The sequence below is a fragment of the Rhagoletis zephyria genome, unplaced genomic scaffold (genome assembly GCF_001687245.7).
Source record: "Rhagoletis zephyria isolate East Lansing unplaced genomic scaffold, Rhagoletis_zephyria_1.1 Rzeph_scaffold_01553, whole genome shotgun sequence".
NCBI lineage: Eukaryota > Metazoa > Arthropoda > Insecta > Diptera > Tephritidae > Rhagoletis > Rhagoletis zephyria.
Genome location: NW_016158637.1, coordinates 88,792 through 112,975, shown reverse-complemented (window position 1 = coordinate 112,975; position 24,184 = coordinate 88,792). Strand labels below are relative to the sequence as shown.

At 35.9% G+C, this 24,184-nt stretch overlaps 6 non-coding genes across 6 annotated transcripts; 5 read left to right on the top strand and 1 right to left on the bottom strand.

Annotated features, from left to right (window-relative positions):
- Positions 1–12,462: 12,462 nt before the first annotated feature.
- Positions 12,463–12,534, top strand: TRNAD-GUC (transfer RNA aspartic acid (anticodon GUC)). Its single transcript has one exon. It is a non-coding gene; the product is annotated as a tRNA-Asp (tRNA).
- A 344-nt stretch (positions 12,535–12,878) lies between these two features.
- On the top strand, positions 12,879–12,950 carry TRNAD-GUC (transfer RNA aspartic acid (anticodon GUC)). Its single transcript has one exon. It is a non-coding gene; the product is annotated as a tRNA-Asp (tRNA).
- Positions 12,951–13,654: 704 nt separating this feature from the next.
- On the bottom strand, positions 13,655–13,726 carry TRNAE-UUC (transfer RNA glutamic acid (anticodon UUC)). The gene has a single exon. It is a non-coding gene; the product is annotated as a tRNA-Glu (tRNA).
- A 392-nt stretch (positions 13,727–14,118) lies between these two features.
- TRNAL-CAA (transfer RNA leucine (anticodon CAA)) lies at positions 14,119–14,241 on the top strand. The gene is made up of 2 exons: positions 14,119–14,156; positions 14,197–14,241. It is a non-coding gene; the product is annotated as a tRNA-Leu (tRNA).
- A 1,978-nt stretch (positions 14,242–16,219) lies between these two features.
- TRNAL-CAA (transfer RNA leucine (anticodon CAA)) lies at positions 16,220–16,338 on the top strand. Its single transcript has 2 exons — positions 16,220–16,257; positions 16,294–16,338. It is a non-coding gene; the product is annotated as a tRNA-Leu (tRNA).
- A 6,938-nt stretch (positions 16,339–23,276) lies between these two features.
- TRNAL-CAA (transfer RNA leucine (anticodon CAA)) lies at positions 23,277–23,398 on the top strand. The gene is made up of 2 exons: positions 23,277–23,314; positions 23,354–23,398. It is a non-coding gene; the product is annotated as a tRNA-Leu (tRNA).
- The last annotated feature ends 786 nt before the right edge of the window (positions 23,399–24,184 follow it).

Genomic DNA, 24,184 nt, shown 5'->3' with positions numbered 1-24,184 from the left:
TTCATTTTTGAACATAAATAAATAAATAAACAGAGCTTTTTTAAAAAATCGCCATGCATAGGTCGACGCGAAATTTAATTATCTTTTATCTAAAAAAAACGAAACTTGAAATCGGTTCATATTTGGGCTCGCAAAGTTGATTTGTCCACAGCAACCCACTGTGTGTCATACGAAATCGCTTAAGATGTTACAGCGGCAAACATGAATTAATTTTATTCTAAACAAACTCTTAAATTTTTTCATTAAACATTTAACAAACTTTCCTTCTTTAACTATCTTTATTAACTATTATTATTTTAATATACTTAATTTGCTGTATTTATGTAGTTCTTATCAATTTTCATTTATCACTTTTTATAGTTCTCCTAAACATTTAAATGCATTTTACACTTCAGCTTCAGATTTCTTCTGAATTCTTTTTGTTTTTACAACACATTTCTAACGGCCAATTGCCGTGGTCATTTGGCCGCAACGTAGTCGTATTTGGCTTCGGCTAGTTGTTAACCAGGCCGCCAACAGCCAACCGCCAACCGCCAGACTCGGTATGCATTTCCACATAGTTTAGTTTAGAATGCAGACGCGCATGCGCATGCGCATATTGTTGCTGCTGAATCACATACAACAATGCATTTATGTATGCGCATACACATGAATTTACCAATGAATGCAAAAAATTCTTTGTTAACTCTCTACCTCTACTATTTATTTATTTATTTATTTACTTATATTTTGTTACTTTTTTGTTTAGTAATCCTCTTTCACTAATTCCGTTTCTATTTTGAGAAATTCTGGTTTATTCATATTAGTATTAATATGAATTCATAATTAGTTGCACGGTTTTGCTATAGTGAAAAGAAATCATCGCTGAAGAAATTCGAGTCTTTGATATGCAGATTTTGTTTTTGGTGCCACACTAACAATAGCGTTGTGTGAGCTCGCTGACTTCTAATTTGTATAGAGAGGAATGTTCCTATGTATGTATGTATGTACATACTAAATCTTAAGCTTTTGAAAGCGTTCGTTTACTTTACTGTAGCTGGGCGCCTGCGCTGTTGGCGCTTTATAAAATTTCCTTGGTCCTCTGGGTTCTTGACATATCTTGGCACTTAATTTTTTGTTCTTCTTTTCTGTGATTGGTTAGCGGTGTGCACTTATAATACGTGTTGATTTGTTTACTACTCCAGATTTTTCTTTATTTATTATTATTTTTTTTATTTTATTTATGTACGATTATCTGTTTGTCGCTCTTTCACTGTGCTATTTTTGCATTACAAAAGCAGTCCAATAATTAACAGATTATAATTTATAGTAATACCAAAATAAAGTTATTTCAATACGGGAAAGTTTGGATTCTCGATCAGCTGGACAGCTTAACTGCATTGTCATTTTAAATGACTTTTAAATAGTGGTAATTTGAGAAAAAAAGTGGAGGCGGGACGCTATTTATCTAAACAAGATCTCTGCTTAAGCAAGATGTTGGATGTCCAAGCCTAAATGACCAAGCAAAGAATTTCAAAAGCCAGAAACAGAAGGGAAAAACTTCCCAAAACAGCACTCTTCTTTCTTCCGAGAAATATATTTGTAAAGAGTTGCGAGATTAGCCCTTTAAAGAGCCTAAAAAGTTATTTTCAATTCGGTAAGAAAACTGACTATGTGGTTGTTGTTGCCTTCATAACCTTCTAATGAGGGACATCATATGTATGTACATTCGTTAGTTACGTCAGGTTAGACACTGGATAAGTTGGAGTTTAACCATCTACAATACCCAGAGCTAATTTGTGCCCGAGCACTGGTACTTGAAATCTGATGATACGATTATTTGGGCAAGATTTAGTTGAGGCGTTGATTGTCTGTTTAAACAGCGTCAGTTACAATGGTTGTCTTACGTGGTCCTAGATCTCGTTTTCTGGTACGTAGAGATGCCTTCTAACGTGCCTGGGAGGTGATTCTGCTTGTAAAACGTGGGTGTCCGGGTGATCACGTCTTTAGCAGCTAATCAGCAAAGGCCTGCTCAGAATTATGTTGTGTATATTACTGACAGCATCTGTGTCTCGCTATCTGTGTAGATATGCCATACCCAGCACTGGCAGAACTCCATAAGCTTTCGCACCTTCTAGTGGAGTTTTGCCAGCGTATGTCAGATGTAGATAGTGTACCGCCTAATACTAGTGCCCGGCGACTTAACTGAGGTTACATACATAGCTTAGCAGCGGCCGGCCAATTGCCTTGTGTTTTGTGAATAAAGTTCCTTTGGCTTTGGCCCAAGTGCTGCGGCTCAGTACTTAGTTGACAATTGCAGTTTCTTTGGCAGAAACAGGGCCATCGATATGATTTTCCAACTGCATTTTGACCTCTTCCGCTCAGATAAGTAAAGTATACTGACGGATTGCGTAGAGGAGAGGGGAAGGTCCCTGGCGGGGTAGAAACTAGCTAATTCGGAGAGCTGGCGATTTAATTTCGAGCTCAGTCCATCAGTGCCACTGCCAGACGCCAATATCGAGCAACCGATTTGGTGGCTGGTGGAGCTTCGATATGTAAAAATTCAACAAAATTGGGATGGGATACCTCTTGTTTAATTTTTCTAGGCTTTGTTATCTAATCCCAAAATTTTACTGATAATTGCCCACGACGCAGATAATACGTCAGCCTCTTTCTAGGACCCTGCTACTGCATCGGTTCACTCACAAGAGTGATGACCGCGAATTATCTGAGTGTCTATAGCGATCAGGTGACCCGTGCAGTTTCTTCGCTCGCTCTATAAGATTCCCTTTTTTGACAGCTTCCTAACTTGAGTAGTAGGAGGACTCTTCAAGAATGATGGGAGTGACACATTTCCACAGATGTTCCTATAGCCGAGGGACTAAACAAGCTCTTTCAGTCTTGGGTTCGTAGATGGAGAGGATAGCTAGTTTGTTAACTATCTTCAGGCTTTTTTTATGCCCAGAGAATAGGTCCGTAACTCGACTTCAATGCAGTGTAATTTTAACTACCCCAGAGAACGATGTCTGTACTACTTTCAAATTACTATTGGAGGATAAGTTGATTTTGCTTGAGGTTAGTGAATGGATTTAGTCGGCAAAGTCACTTCAACCCTAAAATGTCCCTTAAATGGACAAAACAGCGGGAAAGTTTTCATTTGCTTCAAATTTGACTGAATTTCTTGGTAGTTTAATTTAAAAATTTGTATCGATCTTTTTCATTCATTGCTTTTTGGTTAAGTGTTTACTTCAACTAGACCTTTGAAGTCACCTGGTCTCACACTGTCACTCAAGAACCACTGCCATGTTTTATGTATGCATTTAAAATTGTTTCCAATGGTTAATTTTCGCTGCTTCGTAGTTCACAAACGACAACAACAACCAACAGTTCACCAAGCCATTAGCCAGAAATTTGACACTTTACATTTACTTTGTGTTATCACGTTCACCACGATCAAGCACAGCGTGACAACATGTAGTCATAATTCACACAATTCATGCGTGCCGGTCTTTTTTTTTTTGACAGAATGCAAAAAATCACAACAAAAGACATTAACGCAAAAAAGTGCGCAAAATAAGGGCATATAAACAACGTCAAACGGTTCGCACTATTGTCGCCGAAAGTTTTACTTCTTTAATGTTATTTTTCCTCTTCTTTATGTGGCTAATTCTTTTTGACATTGGCACTCGACAAATCACGAAACACAAAATTTCACTTACTTTGCAGCGCACGCCTGCTCAAGAGCGTCTACACGGTTTTAGTCTGCTTCGTAGACTGATTTGCGCTGCGCTTCAATCGGCGAAGATTTGTGGCATAAACTCAATAGGGCTATTCGCGATCCGGTGCAAATGGCCTAGCATCATTGCATTGCAAATTTGTATTGCAAATTATTTGCAATACACAAACAAAATACACGCATTTGCATTTGTCATGACTTGGCAAATTTGCAATACCGAAAATCGATAGCATAAAAATGCTATGCATTGCATTCATAAACAAAACCAAAGCTGATGCACAGTTTAATAAAGGTCGCTCACAATCCATGGCATATTTCTGCAATTGCATAAATTTGTCAGCTCTTATGCACCAAATCGCGAATAGCCCTAAGGAATTGTTGCTGCTGCAGTTGCTACAGCTGTTGTTGTTATTGCTGATATTGTTGCTGTTGTTGTGGCTATGGAGGCTGAAGGTAACTGAGCAGCTGTTGTCGCCTCTCTTCTTCTTGCAATTGCCTACTCCGCCAACTCAATGCTCGCCACTGTGTCAAGTTGTAAGCTCAGCTTGTGAGCAAGCATGTGGTTTTTTGGTGTGTTTTGGCTTGATCTTGATTTTCGTCGCTGTATTGGCTTGTGCAACATTGCCTTTAGGTTTTTTTTTTCGTTTTGATTTTGATTGTCTATTTCCTTTGCTCGCCTTCGCTTCGATCTTCGACAAATTCACTTTGCTATCAAATATTGTAGTTGTTGTTTTTTTTTTCTTTTTCTCTTTTGTATGTGTTACTTTTCCGCCCTCCTCTGCTTTTCTTGTTGTTTGACGGTTAAAAAATTGCAACACGTCATTTTAAGCTCAAATTAATTGCTACTGGGAATATAGCGCCCCCCAACTTTGTGCAAAAGCAATTGACGGTGTTGTGGAGTTTTAGCCTTAGTTTGTCTTGTTGTTTTTTACTTTTTGTCCATTGATTATTTGGTCGGTTTTTCTCAGCTTGATTTAATTGCAGGTTTTCACTATTGCGTGAAGGCGAAGGAAGTGCAAATGATTTAAATGTGGCTTTTGTTAATAAATGCATATAGATAAATACATAAATAAATATTTGGCGCTTGTTGATCTGTTAGTGCTTGGCCGAGCTTCTTCTCCGATTTTTGGCGTGCGCCTTGATGTTGTCCCGCAGTGCGAGTTTTAGGCCACCTGCGAACGGAAAATGCACTCGGAAGTTTGCCATTGCTTGTCGTCGCAGTGATAATTTCCTATAAAACTAGTTTGAATCTCTTATAAACTGGCTTTATTCCTACGCCGGATAATTCCGCAAGAGAGTTAAAGAAGTACCTACCTAAAAGCTTGCTCTGCACTTGGCCTGAGCTGGGCAGTTGCGGAAGAAGTACTCTACTGTTTCTTCGTCTTTCTCATCTCTGCAACTTCACAAATATCCGTGAGAGAATATTCCTAGTCTCGAAGTGTGCCCACCAAATATCCTCTCTTGAGTGCCTGAGCAACTTTTTCGTCATTTTCTTATCTATTTGTGGCCATAGTAGCCTGGCTGAGACCTGTTGGCCTCTTGAATCATTTTATTTTATCCCTCATTTGCAGGTTGCCATGGGTATCCCAATTTTATATCTGCTTTCACATAGAGGAAAAGTGGCTGCTCATCCATCAGCCCTACAATTTCCTAATATTTTAGCATTTTTGCGTTCATTGATTTGATGGCTGGCTATCCTAGAAGATATTAACTAAACTTTCCTTTATAGCTAAAAATTTCCTTTGTAGGTAAAACTTCTGCCTGATAAACGCTGCAGTGGTCTGGAATTTGGATGCATAATTCCAATCCTAATTCCTTCCGCTCAGGAACAAATTTACAACAAGAGCATACAATTGCAGGCTTATGCCGTTGACATCGACATCATCGGTACCAAAAACCGCGAAGTTTGTTTTGCTTTTTCCAAGTTGAACAAGGAAGCAAAGCGAATGGGTCTGGTGGAAAACGAAGACAAGACGAAGTGTCTCCTGTCATCAAACAAACAGTCAGCACATTCGGGCCTTGGCGCCCACGTCACTGTTGAGAGTAGTTGAGCGCAGAAGCGGCCGCGTCGTGGATTCCTATCAGTTTTATTGTAGGCAAATTGGTTATCACTTCTAGCGCATCGTTTGTGGTGGTTCTTAAAGCACCTGAAATCCAGAGATGACCGGTCCACTTAATGCCGAGCCTAGCGGATATCTTCCTGCTGACGAGTATAGTGTCATATCCCTTATTTGCCCTTACGTCCGCTTCGTGATTCCCCTTAATACCACTGTGTTTCGGACACCTTTAAGGATTGAATATATGCTATCAGAGAGACCACGTATCGATCAGTTTGACTGTTCATAACGAAGGCAAGTTTTAAAGAAGCTGGGTTCATCATGCTTACCACCTTCGCCACTATGTCTATAGGCTTCTCCCAAAAACAGTTTCCAAAAAAAACGATGCCAGGTCCTGTTAAATTATATTTTTAGCCATATTTAGATACCACGATCTCATCATTCTTCTCACGTCTGTCTGGATTTCGAAGTTGTGCTCAACATCAACTGTTAGATGCCCTATCTCAAAAGTCGCAAGGGGCTATTTACCCTTACGATGATGTCTAGGCGTTTAATGTTTATAAGTACCTCTAATAGCGCTCGGGTCATCGATAAAATAGCTCCCATCCTTGCCGCTGCAGCCTTTGCAGGTTGGTTAGACAGGTGTTAGGCTAGGTGTTTCAACCGCTTCTCATCATAGCTACGTGCCTCAGGCAAGAATAAGTCTAAAAACCGCTATATATATATTCAATATATTATCAGCGGTCGAAACTCCCAGTCGTTCGCAATATCTATCATGCTCACATTGAGTAAATTGTTGTTGTGGTTCGAGTAAATATTATAAATCTTGTATCACTTCGTGAACAGAATGTGTTAGGTTTTGGCGGAACTAACCCCCACTTCGTGTCCTTTGTACCCACCTTTCCAGGTCATTATTGAGTCCAGATTCTAGTATATCATTGACCGTGGAGATAAACTTACCCTACGACCGGGATGACTAAGTCATCTGCTTACGCAGAACGACTCCCGATGTACATACTTAATATGTACGCGAGGTTTCATATCACAGTAGATGGAACCCCATACTGAGGCGTAACAGCCGTAGCCGGTTTCTTTACTTCAGCGATTCTCAAAGATCTATTTACATATATTTTTTTGTACGCAATAAATAATCAATAGATCTAATCCTACTGCAACCATGGCTGAGTGGATTGACATTTTTAGCGCTTGTTCAATACGCCCAACTACTTCGTGCAAGGCTGTTTGAATCGATCTTCCTTTTTTACTTTTTTAGGCCTAATGCTGATATCGCTTAGTTCGCGTACTAGATTTTTCGCATTACTCGACACATATCAATCACACATGAGCGGCCAACACGAACGCGTTCTAAATATTATCTATGGCCATTGCAACATATCACTTGTGAAATTAAGCGAGTCCGAAAATGGAGCTGACCTACATATTTGAACCATTTTAAGAGCAGGTGACCACAGGAAAACCAGGAGACATACGCAGAATGCAATTCTGCAGTTATGGAAAACAAGCACACACTAACATACTTAGTAATAAAGAGGCGATCAGAGGCAGATCGAAGCAATCAGTAGGCCGACTAACAAACTGGATGACAGCCGGAAAAGAATAACACAAATGAGCAGTAAAATAAGGAGCAATGCAGCAAGACTAATGAAGCAATGAGAAAAACAAAAACTGAAATACTTGCAACATTGCATTAGCGCCCACATGGCATGTATTTAATATAACTAGCAACTGCAGTTGCACTATTCTGCTGAAGCACTTGTAATTGTGACAATTGACAAGTGGTTAGAACAAGAATTTTTACTTAGCCATACATTTTTTTATTTGCCGTCAACCAGTTCGACCGACCATAAATAATATTAAGCCCCAATTCTGCGAAAGCACGGCGATTTGAGCTGATCGGCGGCAATGGTAAGTACTGAAAAAAATATTGAATGAGCTAAAATCTAAAAATCTATTTGTGTATGGAAATCGCTGGTAAAAAACTATGCCGACTAGTTACTTTTTCTTTGTTAGAAAATGTTAAGACTTGGATATAAATTAGGTCAAATGCATACCGAGATGAGTTTGAAAAATATAAATAAGAGCTCAAGGAAAAATTAGAACCTGAAAAGAAAAAAAAGAGATAATTCTATAAAATAAAATTGGTATATAATGTCTAAATTCCAGGGACCGTACCTGTTATGGCTTTTATAATAAAAATCATAATTATTAGTTATTTTGAGATTTTTATTATTTCGATCATCTTTAACCGTTAGTACATATGTGCTTTTTATGTTTTCGATAATTTTTATACCTTATAATAGAGTGCAATGGGGTATAGCCGTTATTCTGGGTCTGCAGTTACAGGTGCATGGCTATACTCAATCCCAACTTATCAACTTATGTGCGAGATGCGGTATCCAACCCAAGTGGAGCCTTGGGTTACGGCAGAAAGACAGGGAGCATCCGTTAGGCCACTCCGAATTATTCGGTTTAAGGGCTCACTGAAGTCTGCAGCGTCTGTTCAACAATATAACACTAATCCTAGCAATGGCAGTCCTTGGAAAATGGCTGACTCCCCCACTCGCAAGCGATGATGACCCTTGCTCCCGAAAAAAGGACTTTGATTTACGTCCACACATGCACTCCGAAGGTATCCCTATTGAATTGCTGGATGTTCTCGTAAGATAAAACGTTGAGATCTCTACAATCTAGGAAATACGATGGATGGGACTCAGCTGCATAAAATACAGCTGCTATGGGACGGCTCACAAATTTGGTGTGGGATTTGTGGTCGGACAGAGACTATCAGAGACTAAGATACCTCGTCTTAAAGTTCACTCCCATAAGTGAACGAATCCCCACGATCCGCATCAAAGCTAAATTCAACCACCTAATCCTCATTTGTGTGCACGCTTCGACAAACGACGAGAAGGACGATTGAACTAAAGAGCAGTCCTACGAGCGGTTAGAGGAAGCATATGAGCGCTGCCCCAGTCACATGTTAAAATCGTGCTGGGTGACTTTAAGGCCATGGCGGGCAAGGAAGGCATATTTGGTACAACATTCGGAAAATTCAGCCATCATGGCAACACCTCGGACAACGGAGGGAGGCTGATCAACTTTGCCGCGGTACGGTTAGTAGTACCAGACACCAGCATCGAAACATCCATAAATCCACTTGGTTATCCCTTAATCACAGAACGAAGAGGCAAGTTAATCATGTTGTGATAGACGGAAGATGTGCGTTCCGTCCGAGGAGCTCGTTTCAGCCAAGGTCCGCATACACCTCTTTGCAATGAAGAAATTGCATTAGTCAACGCGGAGCAAGTTCGACATCGATAAGCAGTAGTCACAACAGAACTTGGGATGCTTGCAAGCCGGAATGTTGCTCGAAAATTCTATCAGAAAATATGGCAGCAAACAAATGGTTTCATGGCCGGGGCTGATTCCTGTAGAGATGAAGATCGAAATCCAATGAAATATGTGCAGAGTACACTTGAGATGTGAAGGGAACGCTGCTCAATGCTTATGAATGGCGACACAGGTAGCTCGTTTGATGAAGAGGAACCCGAACCAATGTATGGAGCGAAGCTCACGTGCCTGCACTTGACCAAGAGAGAACAGCCATAAGGCGGCTTAGGCCCCCGAAGGCGACGGTAAACCAGCTGAGCTATTCAACGCCGGCGGCGAAGAGCTGGTCTGGGTCATGTACCAGCTATTAAGCAGAATTTGGTCTGATTACTACATTCTCGAAGATTTACTCTCAGTGTACTTTGTCCAAACCACAAGAAGGGAGATCCTGCCGTTTGCGTCAATTATCGCGGATTAAGCCATGCTATGTCTAAATTTGGGATTCCCGCAAAACTAAAACGGCTATGTCGAGTGACTTCGGGCACGTATTTCAGCTGGCTCCAAACGAGATTTTAGACAAGGAGATTCATTATCTTTCTATTATTTGGCGCTTCAACTCTTTGTCGGGGGTGGTCAAAAGACTTCCCCAATTCCCTTTATCCTTTGAAAACTTACACCAGTTATTCATCACTAATGTAGACAGGTCCTTCTTAATTTGGTCTACCTTCCATTGAGTTCGTGCGCACCTTTGCTCCCGTTGTTCACGAATGGATGCTGAATCGAAGGATTTTTCCACAGGAACATCATGATTCATGCGCTCTGTATTTCCAATCGATCGCAGACGTTGATATGGAATCTTATTTCCTTTAGCCGCCCAGACAAGTGGTTGTACTATCATCGGAAAAATCTAAGATCGATATCTGATCGCTGATCGGAGCACTAAGTAAGATGATCCATTCCGCATATCATAAGACCGAACAAACATTTAGAAAGAATGTTTGTTCAACAAGTATTCACAATTTTGTATTTATTTCCTCCATTATCAATGTGCCACATTTTCCATTGTCGCTGAGAACACTTGGAGAGAAATTTATTGCCAACTAGCGTATTATTTCGATTTTTTTCTCTGCAAAAAAGTGCCGATGTTAGCACAAATCGGTAGCATTAATTAAGCATACACACACCAAGAACAAAACTTTAATAACGTTCAGCATACTTTTTTCCAGCAAAGCACCTGACCCAGCTGAAATGATTTGTACATAAACAAGTTCTTGTAGATTGAATGTGAACGGATAGCAAATCAAAATATTTGGTGATCTCAAATGGAAAAGTAGAATGGACAGTTACAAGGTTGTATAGAATGCAATATAGTAAGCTTGTATGTATGCATGTAGCTTGGCTGCGGCACAGTAAGGCCACACTTTCATACATATAATACTTAGCTACATACGTACATATATGCACTGTAGTGTACCGGTGAAAAAACTTAACGGCAGGACAATTCATATGAAAATTTTAACGATGAAGATTACTAGCAATGAGAAATAATGATGATCAAAAAGATGACGAGCAGCTATCTATTGAATCTAATGAGGAATCAATATTTTGCATTGTGGAAGCAGATAATGATCCTTGGTGTTTATCATTACCTCACAGGCAACTTTGTTGAACGAAATTGCATAAATATAGTAGCGCTTGTACATCAAAACTGTTTTCAATATGAAGCAAACGTTCGAGTCACAATGGAAAGGAGTATATTTAACTACCCCTTTTAATACTCCATTCAGCTATGACAATTTTCTGTTTAACGTGCAATATGTATGTAATTTTTTTTTTAATTGCTCTCATAGTCACAATGCATAGTTAACTATATTATGCCAGACTGGAGTTCAATGTCATCGGCCATCAAAAAGCGATCGTAAGCTGTGCAAATATATGTAAGTATGTGGACACTCACCAAAGAGAAGTGCATAATACAAAGCCAAGCATTTAGCGTCTCTATGGCCATTTCAATAAAACTACCATTCCTGTTTTTTCATTCATTATTCTCCCGCAATTCATTATAGTCGTGTTCATTGATCGGTATTGATGATCAGCGGTTCAGTGATTATCATAATTGACTGATCGCGCCACGAATGAATGAGTTTTATTGAAGCTCTACCGCATGCAACAGTTAATGCTGGTAAATATGTGGCACATTTGATTAATATTATCAGTCATGTCGTTAGGTTAGGTTGAAGCGACTGCCTGCATTCAGTAGAGCAGAGATGAACACTTAGTCTCAGTGTACCCATTGCGGTACAGCATTAGAGCAAGTATTCGATCCTGTCCGCTCGCTTAGGTCCGCCAGGCAGCCCAAGAGATGATGGTTAAATGAGCGTGTTCAAGCACCCATTAGGGCAGCGCAGTGACAGAAAAAGTGTTCCACGCTTTCAGTTTAATCCTCGTCGCGGCAGTTTCGGCCGAAGTCATTTGCTCATTTTCCATCAAACAGTGCCGCCTTTTAATTCCGGTAACTTGCCAAAGTAGAGGGCGTTCTAGATGAATGAGTACGTCAAATCATTTCCGGTCGACGCTAGGCTGGATTTGTCGGTGTAGGACGATCCGTTCTTCCGACCATATTTTATTGGCCTTATCGAAGAAGAGTGATAGCCATGTTTTGCATGTAGAAAGCGGTATGCCCTCATCGTGAGAGGAGTTGACGTCAGACAGTGTGCTCCCCTTCCTCGCAAGCTCATCCGCCATGCAGTTACCTTTTATGTCTCTACGACCTGGCTTACACACAATGTCGTTAACAAACTTTGCAGCTAGCTTGTTAAAAACTTGTCTACATTCTATCGCATATTTGACGAGGTTTCGTGGCATTCCAGTGACCTAATATCTGATTGGCTATGGGAAGGTTATTGAAGGCAGATTAATAGAAGAGTCGATTAGCCAAAGTTCAGTCTCTTTTATGGCCGAACTCTGTTTTGAAGACACTGCAGTGGCATTGCAGCCTTAAACAGAGATCTAAAAAAATACCATATTTTTGTGTCATAAAGACCCAAAACTCAAAAATATCGAATGGTCCCAACATCGATAGTTTTACAGCTCTAAGATCTTTATACGCTGGCTGGCGGCTTACAATACGTACATTTTTTGACTATCTTTGTTTTATGTACGTTTTCATATACAAAAATAAATGTCCTTATATTTGTAATTTGTAGAAAATTCACCTAATATTTCTGGCAGAGTATTTAAGAATTTCAAAGACAGCGATCTATTGACATTATAACGGCATTCTCAATTACAGTCCTTCAGGAGAGCTGAAGTACCGCGTAATCAGCAGCTTGAAACAAGTCCTCGGTAGTATAGTGGTCAGTATCCCCGCCTGTCACGCGGGAGACCGGGGTTCGATTCCCCGCCGGGGAGAATGCATTTTTTGCTGATTTTTTTTTTATCTATTGCGTTTTTAGTTTTTTAAATAATTGAAAGCAAATCCTAGTAAATTTCGAAGTAAACACAAAACTACGATGATATTTTTTTTTAATTTGCTCTTTTTTAAAAGCAAACCTTCCTTGAAAACTCCAGGCTTCAGAACAGAAAGGATGCTATTTTCATTATTAATTCATATGTTCGCATTTTTTGAGGTTTTTGGGCAATAAAATTCATTTTCCAATTACCCCTTTGTAAAATTAAATAAAAAAAATTCTCATGAGACACTCTTTGTCCTTAGCTAAAACTCATTTGGTGAAAAACCACTGGGTTAAAGCAAGTCCTCGGTAGTATAGTGGTCAGTATCCCCGCCTGTCACGCGGGAGACCGGGGTTCGATTCCCCGCCGGGGAGGTTAACCTTTTGAAAATTTTTTTTTCTTTTATCTATGACAATTTTCAACTTTAATTTTTTTAAATAAATTGAATCAAATTTTAACTCAAATGTTGACTCTACAATGCAAAAAATACTAATTAGAATGTAATTTAGAAAGATATAAATTTTTATTTCATTTCGCTGTTTCAGAATCTCTTAGAAGCACCAAATTTTGTAAACTACGGGGCTCCAGGACGGCTAATGCATTAACTGTATATCGCTGTCAATATAAAGAAATATCTGAATTATTTATGTATGTATGTGTGTATATTAAATCTAAGTTTTGTTTAATTAAAGAATGCACATTTGCATAAATGAAATTCCTTCTAAAGTTTATTGTTGTTGGTTCATTTTTAAATAAAAAAGAGGCAGCACATATTTGCAGGCTACGTTCTATCCCATCTTCCATTTTCTCAAAATAATTACATTAATAAAATTTTCCGTAAGGTGCATGCATCAAGTTTCATGGAGAAATCTTTCAAATCATTCAAATCTTAGCCAATTTTTTAGGTCGGTATCATGATAAATCAATTTTTCATGAATAGAAACTAATTAAAAAATCTGCATCAAAGTTTTTTTTGTAACGGATAATAGTTTGCGGAAATCGAATTTATTAAAACCTAAGATTTTACGAATAAATCCACTTTGAAATTATAAAAAAAAAATTAACATAAAAAGGAAACTTCCCATACCGGGAATCGAACCCGGGCCTTCTGGGTGAAAGCCAGATATCCTAGCCACTAGACCATATGGGATATGAGAGTTTGGCTGACAAATCACGTATTTCCACTCATCGCTTGCTTAGCATTTACTCAGCTCACTCGTGTTTATTAGCACATTGCAAACTTTTATACACAGTTCAGTATAAAAACAGCAACAATGCATAAAGCACTGCGCTGCTAAAACTGTTATACTTAAATGTATACATATTTATATACTTGGATTGTACACGCAAATGGATACTTAAGTTAGCGTTCTACAAAAGAGTGAAAGAATGCTAGATACGCTTATATTTGCACATAAAATTATATAAATTATTTTTGCATTTTTCTACTTTGCATGTTTTTCACGCAATGATTTATGTGCTCTCCACTGTTCTACAATCGCTTTCGGTTTGTATGTGTTATTTGGCAGCAGTACACCAATTGTCAGGATGGCCGAGCGGTCTAAGGCGCCAGACTCAAGTGTAAACTTGCCCATCCACAATGGGTTTTCGTATGGAGCTTTCTGGTCCTCTCTGAGGGCGTGGGTTCGAATCCCACTTCTGACAAAGTTTTTTTTCCATATTTTATCACTTTTTTTTATATAAGTATTAACTAATCCCACTTCTGATTAAATATTTTATTTAGCTATGGAATATGCATTTTAGCTAAGCTTGGAAATTTAATTAAACCTGTGGCATTTTTTAAAACAACTTCAGTTGCTGTAGAAGTTTTGACTTTAAATTAAAAGATATGTACAAAGTTTCCTTGAAATATTTTATATTTTTATTAAGCTTTTCTTAAAAGCGCACCCTTAAACTAGACCCGGGGCTAGTTAGTCGTTGAACTATTGCTTGAAAACCCAATGAAATATTGCTTTTGAGGGAAAATGACCCATATCGAGATAAGTTTTTTTAATAAAATGGCACAGATATGTACTTACAAAAGTATATTTATAAACAATTTGCACACCGTCTTCAAAAGAGTCACAACTCGAAATTTGGTATTTTTGAGATTATGCGCTAAAAATGTACGCAGAGCTTTTATTTACCTTTCAGGAAAAAGCTGGAACAGATTTTATTTATAATTCGTTAAAAAACCTAAGGTAAAGAAGTCCTGGCCCATATGATTATCATGTGCTAAGAAATAGTTTTTCGCATTTTCTGACTAACGTATCCTTTTGAGTTGTGACTCCTTTGAAGACGGTGTGCAATTTGTGCTTGCCCTGTGTACATTGTGTACATACATATGCACATACATACATATGTACATACCCTTGTGATCAGCTAATTAAGTTAAGCGACATTTTGACCATTTTTTGCTATTTTTCATTTCTCTGTTTAATGTATATAATTTTTACAAAATTTATAAAAATTAAACAAACTTTAACAATTACACCCAAAAATTTTAATCTTTTTTAATAAATATTTAGGTATGCAGTTTTATAGCACGTTAAATATAAGTAGATTAAAGTGCAAATTTCAGGAATCTAGAAAATCACGTTGATTTTTAATCATTTTTTTTTGGCTGACCGTGCTCAGCATTTTCTCCTATATAAAGTATGCTCGACATAAACCCAAGTTTAAAAACCTTGTAGAAAACTAAAAATGAAAAATTCAACAAATTTTCATCCAAAATTCAAACTTTTTTCTCAGAAGTGAAGGTGGCCTAAATGACAGCAGATTACGAAGTTTCATGATGATCGGTTGAGTAGTTAAAGCGTGAAAGCGTAACAAACAAACAAACTCACTTTCGGATTTATAATATTAGTAAGGATGCAATTTTCTGATAACCTATTTGAAAGAAAATCTTGAGATACGATTTAACACTGTTAAGGTGTAACGAAAAGTAATTTATCATACTTTATTCAAATCTTTGCGTTTCAGTTCGGGAAAAATTTCACTTTTTAAGTCCAGAAGAACTTATTTCAATTCAAAGTTCATGCAATTTTTCCCCTAAATATATTTATTTGCCTATAGGCAATGTAGCTAAGTACTTGAAGCTTTCACTAAATTGTACTAAATTTGAATGGGCTATAGAACAGCGCACTCAAAAAATTCCAAATAATTTGAAAAATAAAAATTTTAAAACCTGATTAAAAGCAAAGTGCAAAAAAAGATCATAAAGCAAATTTTTAAACGGAATGGAACTACTAAATATTAATCATCGTATACACCCTGCAAATCTTCACCCTGCGATTGATGCGCAAATTGTTGTCGAGACTTTGCTTTCACTTTCAAATTTCTACCGTTAGGTGTCGCCCTCACCGATATGCGCACAATTTACTAAAAGGAACAATTTACTACCGAAAAATGCCGCCCTTGCTATACACACTTTGCAGAAATACGATGAAGAGGGCAACATTTTTTGCAGAAAAGAAAACACCATCATAAAATACGAAACCCAGAAACAAATAAAAAGTTAAAAAAGTAAGATTTCCAACAGTTGAAATCTCTATAGCAAAAATATATGCAGTTCGTTTAATTAAAATCACTAAAATTTATGTGCTCAAGCTGAAATGTGTAATCTGCCGCCCAGTACACAAGTGTCAGGATGGCCGAGCGGTCTAAGGCGCCAGACTCAAGTGCAAACTTGCCCAGTACGGGTTTTCATATGGAGCTTTCTGGTCCTCTCTGAGGGCGTGGGTTCGAATCCCACTTCTGACAAGAATTTTTTTGCATGTGTTTTTTATTTTTTATTTATTTTTTGTTGTATGTATGTTTACTTGTTTACCCTTATTTTCTTTTCAAGCAACTCAATAATTTTTATTTAAATTTTTTTGGCACTTAACCGCAAAGAATGCAAACAATTTTCATGTTTTCTGCTATTTTTCGCCTGAAATACAATTCTATTATTAATTTTTTTGTCCATAAAATTGCTAATTTCATTTTGCAGACAATTACAAAACAGACAGTAGCAAAAAAAAACAATAAATAAATAAAACATAAACAATAAGTAAGTAGCTCTACAATAACAATGAGGTGATGACAAACCCAGCAATTTTCCCAAGCAAACGCGCGCGTGGGACTAAAGTACATATTTTTACACCTCCAAATAAATTTAGTATATTTTTTTTTGACTTATCTTGTTATTGTTATTGCTGTTTGTTGGCTACAAACTTTTTGTTGTAAATTAGAATATTTAAGTATGTTTTTTTTTCCTATACATATGTACTATAACTACATACGTATTTATTTAATTTTATTTTCATGTTTTCTATTTCAACGTCTGCTGTTTAAAGCTCATGCTAGCCAGGGCTGGACGATTGAATGGCTCGCTGTCTGGCGGACCGTTCGACTGGCTGGCTGCCTGCCTTTGGCTAACTGGCCGCTGTGTGGAGGCGTCATAGCGTTGCATCTCTTCGCCTCGTTGTTGAGGCTGTTGCTGCGGCACTTGCTGAGAGTGTCTTTCGCCTGTTGCTAATGGCCTTTGGTGACGCCAATCAATTGAGTTGTAGTAGCATTTTAAGAAAATTATTATTAAAAATTTGTGTGTGGCAAATAAGTTTTGTAGTTTTGAGTTTTCAATACCAAAACAAGTGAATAGTTCGGTAAGCGTAAGGCAGGTTTTGCTCTAATTTTGTTTATTTATTTTTGCTTGTGAAGTAGCTTAAGCGCGGTTAATTGGGCACATATTTACATACATACGTAGGCAGAAATATTGCTAGGCGAGTTGATGTTCGTTGAAGAATTGATTATTGGCGCGAAAATTCTGTGATACGTTTCCATACGAATACGAGTACATACATATATTTTATTATAGCAGAGACGAGCGCAATATACATAAATATTGGTTTTGGGAAGGTGAGTAAGAGAATTTAATACTAAATATTTTATTTCTAATAACTTTGCTATCTTATACATTTTAATATATAATATGTATTAAGTATTTAAGCCGAATGCTTAAAAAATGTCGACATACTAAGGAAAACTGTAATACAAATTTAATATACGTACACTCACGGACAAAAAAATAGGTTTAAATTTTTTTCTATAATTTTGTATAACACTTTTTAATATACTTTTTGCAAATGAAAATTAGAAGAAGGAAATTAGTTAAGAAACTTATAAAAAAGGAAAAATTATTTGATTTAAGAAAAATCATTAGGAAATTTGTGGTTTACCTCAAAAAAATTCATATTGATTCAACCAAAAATACATATCACTCGTTTACTTCAATAGTGTCATAACTCAAAAAAGCAAATCTCAAGAAAAACGGGTTTGAAGTACATATGTACATACATACCTATTCCCATAGTAAAAATGAATACATATTTTGCCCTAGTAGGATACTGCTAATTGATAAAGCTATGAAATTTTTGCACAATATTTGCATTTTTTGGATTATTACACTATTGAAGTAAATGAAGGATATGTATAAACATGAGAGGTGCCAAAAAAAAAGTAAAGTCGGAATTGTAATGCTCTCACCCCCTAGGATTGTTCTATACCAAAAAAAAAAAATTAGACCCCTGTTTCTTTATTTTGAAATCAAATTATATTAAGAGGTCGCTGAAAGCATTTTTTGAGGTTTTTAGGGGTCCCACAAAAGGTAGTCTAGTAATAGAAAAAGGTTAAATAAACAATTGGGTTTGAACATAGAAAACTTTGAGCGCTTTAAGCGACCTCTAAATATTTTTTTTTTTCAAAATATAATAAAAAGGGCTAGTGGTTTTTTTCAATATAGAACAATCCTGGGGGTGAGAGCATTAAAATTCCGATTTTATTTTTCCCTATGCATTTTTGGACAACCCTAATGTACATACACACATAGGTGTGCGATATCTTGGCACATTTTTGTTATTTTTCTCTTGTTTATTATTTTCTTAAAGCCTAGCTCATTATATAACAAGCCCCATATACCTTACTCCAAATTTAAGAGTTAAACAAAATTATAAACATTTCTCAAACTTTCACCAAAAACTAAAATTTTTAAATCAAAATTTCTTGGAATATTTTTGGTATGCAGTTTTATAAACCATACTATTCCGTTATAGTATTAATAAAGTGCATGATTAAAGCGGCTAAGAACTCGCGTTGATTTTTTTTTTGCTGACGCTGTGTATTTCTCCTACCACATAAATAATCTCGAGTATACTTTATATCAGTAAAAAAAAAAAAAATCAAAAACTAACGAGAATTTTAAGATATTTCACATTTTTGTATTAAAAGTTAATGGGCTATCAAACTGCGTTCCAAAAAATTCGGATTAAAAGCTTAGAAATTTTGCAGCTTAGAAATTGCTATTGCAAAGTTTGTAATGCGCATTTACAAATGTTCATACATATTTAATTCGAATAATTTTTTTTTTAATTTCTGTGAAGTGAAATATTTAGATTTTTGAAGTGAAACTTCTTAGGCGGCGGCATCGCAAAAATGGAGAGTGAAATTTTTAAAACTGAAAACGTTACATGAGTGAGAAGGAAGATATATAGGGAAGTATAGGGAAGGGGAAAAAGAAATAAAGCGACGCATGACGGGTACGAGTACCTACATTTGTATGTTTGAATGCACGTATGTATGCATGTATACATATATATATGTATACATATATATGTATGTATGAACCAACTCATTGCGCATTTCAGGTCTGCCGCTAACAAGCAGTATATGTATAAATGATGCAAGCGTGCTTTGCGTAACTACATCCATTCGTACATACATATGTATGTACATATGTTTGTATGGATATATTTATGATAAAGCAAACGAGCTTCGTTGATGTACTGATGGGCATATGTACATATGTACTTATGGACAGCAATGTTTTCATGTGTGTACATTAGACTGCATCACCCCCCATACAAAAAAAGATCGGTACTATTTTTTAAAAATAGTATCTTAAAGATTTTTTTTTGAAAAAATCTCCTCAAATGACGAAACGGTTTAAGCTTAAAAAATTTGTGTAAAAATATTTTTTAAAAATTTTTTAAAAATTTTGAACGGAATAGTAATAATGAGATTTTTGATGCTGTTTTTTAACTTTTTTCAAAGATTAGTATAAGAAAAACTTGAATAACTGAGCCTAAACTCTCCCGATTTTGGAGGTATTTTCAAATCGGTCCAGCTCGCTTAAATCTTAATATTTTTTCGAAATATTTTGGTGGACGTCTTAGAATATAATAAATTTTGTAATCCCGGTGGAAAAACCGCAACTTTTTTTGGTGATGCAGTCTAATGTACATATGTTTGAATGGTTGTATATTTATTTGTAAGTATGTACATATGTTTGGGTACATGTATATGTGCACATATGTAGTGCTCGTTGAAATAAATGCGAACTGTACTGATTGTCAAAAATTATGTGTTTGTTGTACATTTGTTCATGTTTGTCAATGTGCGTGTAATTTTCTAGAGTAGTTTTGTGCTCTTGCTATCTCCTTGTATTAACTCGTCCTTCGTTGGTATACTCTGATGAACATATNTTAGAATATAATAAATTTTGTAATCCCGGTGGAAAAACCGCAACTTTTTTTGGTGATGCAGTCTAATGTACATATGTTTGAATGGTTGTATATTTATTTGTAAGTATGTACATATGTTTGGGTACATGTATATGTGCACATATGTAGTGCTCGTTGAAATAAATGCGAACTGTACTGATTGTCAAAAATTATGTGTTTGTTGTACATTTGTTCATGTTTGTCAATGTGCGTGTAATTTTCTAGAGTAGTTGTGTGCTCTCGATACCCCGCAAAAAATGGGACTAATCCGGGATGACTCCGGGAACAATCGCAAAGGAGCATGCGACTAATACCACTTTTGATCTCTTTATATGGAATGAACTGATCGCTTTTGTTCGAGCATGTCCTATGAAGAGACTAATTGTTCACCTTTATACCCGAATGGGTATAAAAAGCGACTAGTCACTTTTAAAAAATAAAAATAAAAATTTGCGCCAGCTGAGATTCGAACCGGGGTGCTTAGTTTTGTTAGGCGAATACTCTCTCTGTGTGCCAACGCCGCACATGAAATTTCATTGACTAAGTGCGTACATATCATTAAATCGTTAATAGTACCCGTTGGAGATGAGTTGGGGACTTATTGATCTCCGGTTATACCCATAAGGGATGAGTCGAGACTAATTGGCCTACATTAGTACCCGTATGAGACTAGTTGGGACTAATTAATGCCCAATTGTACACGATTGAGAGTAATCTCGGAATACTCTCTTTAGAGATTAGTCGCACAATTTTTTGCAGGGTATCTCCTTGTATTAACTCGTCGTTCGTTGGTATACTCTGATGAACATATGTGAGGATGATAGCAAGGCCAACTTATATAAGGTAGTGTTACAGGAGCAGTTGAAATTTTTGCCCGATGTTTCTTAAACAAAGCCATAAACGTAGCGACCGTTGGTTCAACTTGGTATTATTTTGCTTTACATTGCACCGTTTGTGGGCCTGTTGAATGAATTTATGTCTTGGTTGTATGAAAGATCAAAAAATTTTGATTTTCTGGCAAGTTGTACAACTTATCGCTACATTAATGGCCATGTTGTACAAACTCATTTAATTTGCGTTTATTTTGTACACTAAATAACCGAAAATGGATAACTCAGCCGAAATAGGTACGTGCTTTCGTTGAATTTTATAAATGTAAGCCGAAACTATGAAATTGTAAAAATGAGATTTTACAATGAGACTGCTCGCAAAATTGCAATGTTTGTGGGCAAAACGTCCAACTTGATTGCGGATTGATTTGAACCAACGTTTTCGGCTTGCATTATGTCAAAAGGATGTGTTTGTTGTAATTCATTCTGTCATTTACTACCATTATGCGTAGGCCAATTCATGAAATCATTTCATGCGTTTGAGTAGAAACTGAATGAATGAACACCATTTCAAGATTTCAATTAACGCGAAATAGAGTTTATGCACTTAGTTTTTACTCAGATCGATGAAATGATTTCGTGAATTGGACTACGCATACATGTGATACTTATGCTTTTAATTTATAAGGTAATTTTATGTTTTTATACTCTTGCTACCACATGAATATATGAATTCGTGATAAGAATATATGAATTCGCCTTGGAAGATAGAAAGCGAGTAAGAATAAATGCCGAACAAGGAATTTGTTTTCTTTCAACTTACACAAATGCATTTTGCAAACAAAAGTTAGTGCCTTGGTAATGGCGAATTCGTAAGGATCTATTGATTGCATTATACACATTTTAATTTTTTTGTTAAACATACAATTACTTCCATTACAATCCGGTCCTATGGATGCTAGAAGCGCGAATTCATATATGGTGGTGTTACCGGAAAATGAATAAATAAATTATATGTATATCAGAAAATTAATAAGATGAAATGAAATTATTGTTTGATTTCTAACCAAACCTATGTATGTAACTCAATCGCCTAATGGTTTGCCGAACCGTAAACATATGTTTACACATCCAATTTCGTGAGTAGNCTACACACGCCTTTTTTTTCTTATAAATTTCATACTAATTTTTTCGCTTATTTTTCTCATGCAAAAAAATTTATTTGGAAAAAAAATTATACAACAAAATTTATAAATATTTTAGTTTTGAGTTACAAAGAATATTTGTATTAATTTTATTAATTTCATCTTATTTTATTTAATTACTAATTAATTAAATTTTCCTAAATTCAATAAAACACCAGACCAGCTACATACGTGGTATTTATGGAATTTGTAAATTATTATGTTTTGAAAGCATTTTTGTCGCACATCGAAATCTGCTGTCTTCTAGCTTTTGCGCGGCACGAGCCCGTGACCGCATATACCACAATACCACCCACACTCTCAACCAAATTAAGCACATATCCTCATCACTCATACTCAAAAGTAAACATTGCGTTGTCATTTGTGAAGACTCTCGTGAGTATTGGCGCGTATAAATCCTAAGCAGACCGATAGTATAAGAGTGACAATTTAATAAATTTTGGCGATATACAAAATTGAGTACATAATACTCAAGATTTTTCCAATTATTAAGTGTTGATTTTTTTCGTTCGCAAAATGGTCAGCTGATTTGCTTTTTTTGGTTCTTTTGCAGATATTTTTTTTTACCCATTCGCTGCGGTGGCTGGCAATCTGTTTATGGGAGCTGTGCATGAGCGCAGTCAGGTTGTGGGAAAGATTTATGACGCAATTTGATGCACTTGGATGTCTTATTATAAAAGAGATTTGTTTAGATGCGCTGAAATTGCACTATGGCCATTATTAAATTTTTTTTCTTCATGTTATGGTATTTGTTATGATTTGGAAAGTAAAATTAAGCACACTCAATTGTTGTCATTACTACGTTCATCTTATGTAAATATTATTTAGTAAGAAGGCGGCACGTGTGTTTAAGCCCCATGTTTTAAATTTTTTTTACTATCCCTGGCCACTGTTATTACTTATTTTGGCCATTTCTATCTAAAACATCTTTATTATTGCACTAAGTAGAATTTGTTTATTATTTTTATTTCACTACCAAATATCACTGCTGGCAATCTGCGTCATAATACAACTGAACATACACAAAATACATACATATATATATTAAAACAAAACAAAAAACATATTTGTCTAATAAGATGATAACACTGGCGTGAAGTGCGCACTCTGGCAGCCGGGCGACAACTGTCAGGATGGCCGAGCGGTCTAAGGCGCCAGACTCAAGGGCAAACTTGCCTGTTGTCAATGGGGTTCTTATGGAGCTTTCTGGTCCTCTCTGAGGGCGTGGGTTCGAATCCCACTTCTGACAAGAATTTTTTTCTAAATGCGTTTTATTTAGTTTTCATTTTAATGTCTGATTTTAGTTTTTATATCTGCTTAGCTTTTAGTTATCAAAAAGAACAAATTGATAAACTTTTTGATTCTCAGCATAGCACGAATTTGACCTATTAAGAGATTTTTTGGGTATGTTTTTAAACTTGGCGACCCTTACTTATTCATATATATAGCTTTTAAATTTGTACCTGTTATGTTATGTAGTATATTTTTCATTTTATTGTTTTATTTAATTTTTTGTATTTCTGATTTTTTAATTTTTTTTATTTATGTCTTATTTGTATAATTTTCTTATTTATTTTATTTTATTCTATGTACATCTTGTTACATTTTTTTAATTATAATTTAATTTTTAATTATAATTTTTTTATTTATTTTACCTTTTCATGTTGTTAATTTTCGTTTTTATTATTTATTAATATTTTTATTGTGTTTTATGTTTGCTTTGTTTGATTTTGTGTCACTCAGTTTTCTATTTTATTTTCATAAACATTTTTATTTTACTTTTTTACATTTTAAATTAACGTTTTATTTTAAAATTTTGTGGTTTATTTTATTATGTTCCTTATTTGTTTACTTTTCTTCAATTTTTGTCTTATTACATTTTCCTAAATTTTATTTTATTATTATTATTTGTTTTTTGGAATTCATAATTTTTATATTGTTTGATTTTTAAATTACTTATTTCCATTAGATTTTTATTTATTTAACATAAAATAAAGATTTGAATTAATACATTGAGTTTAGTTCGTTTTATTTA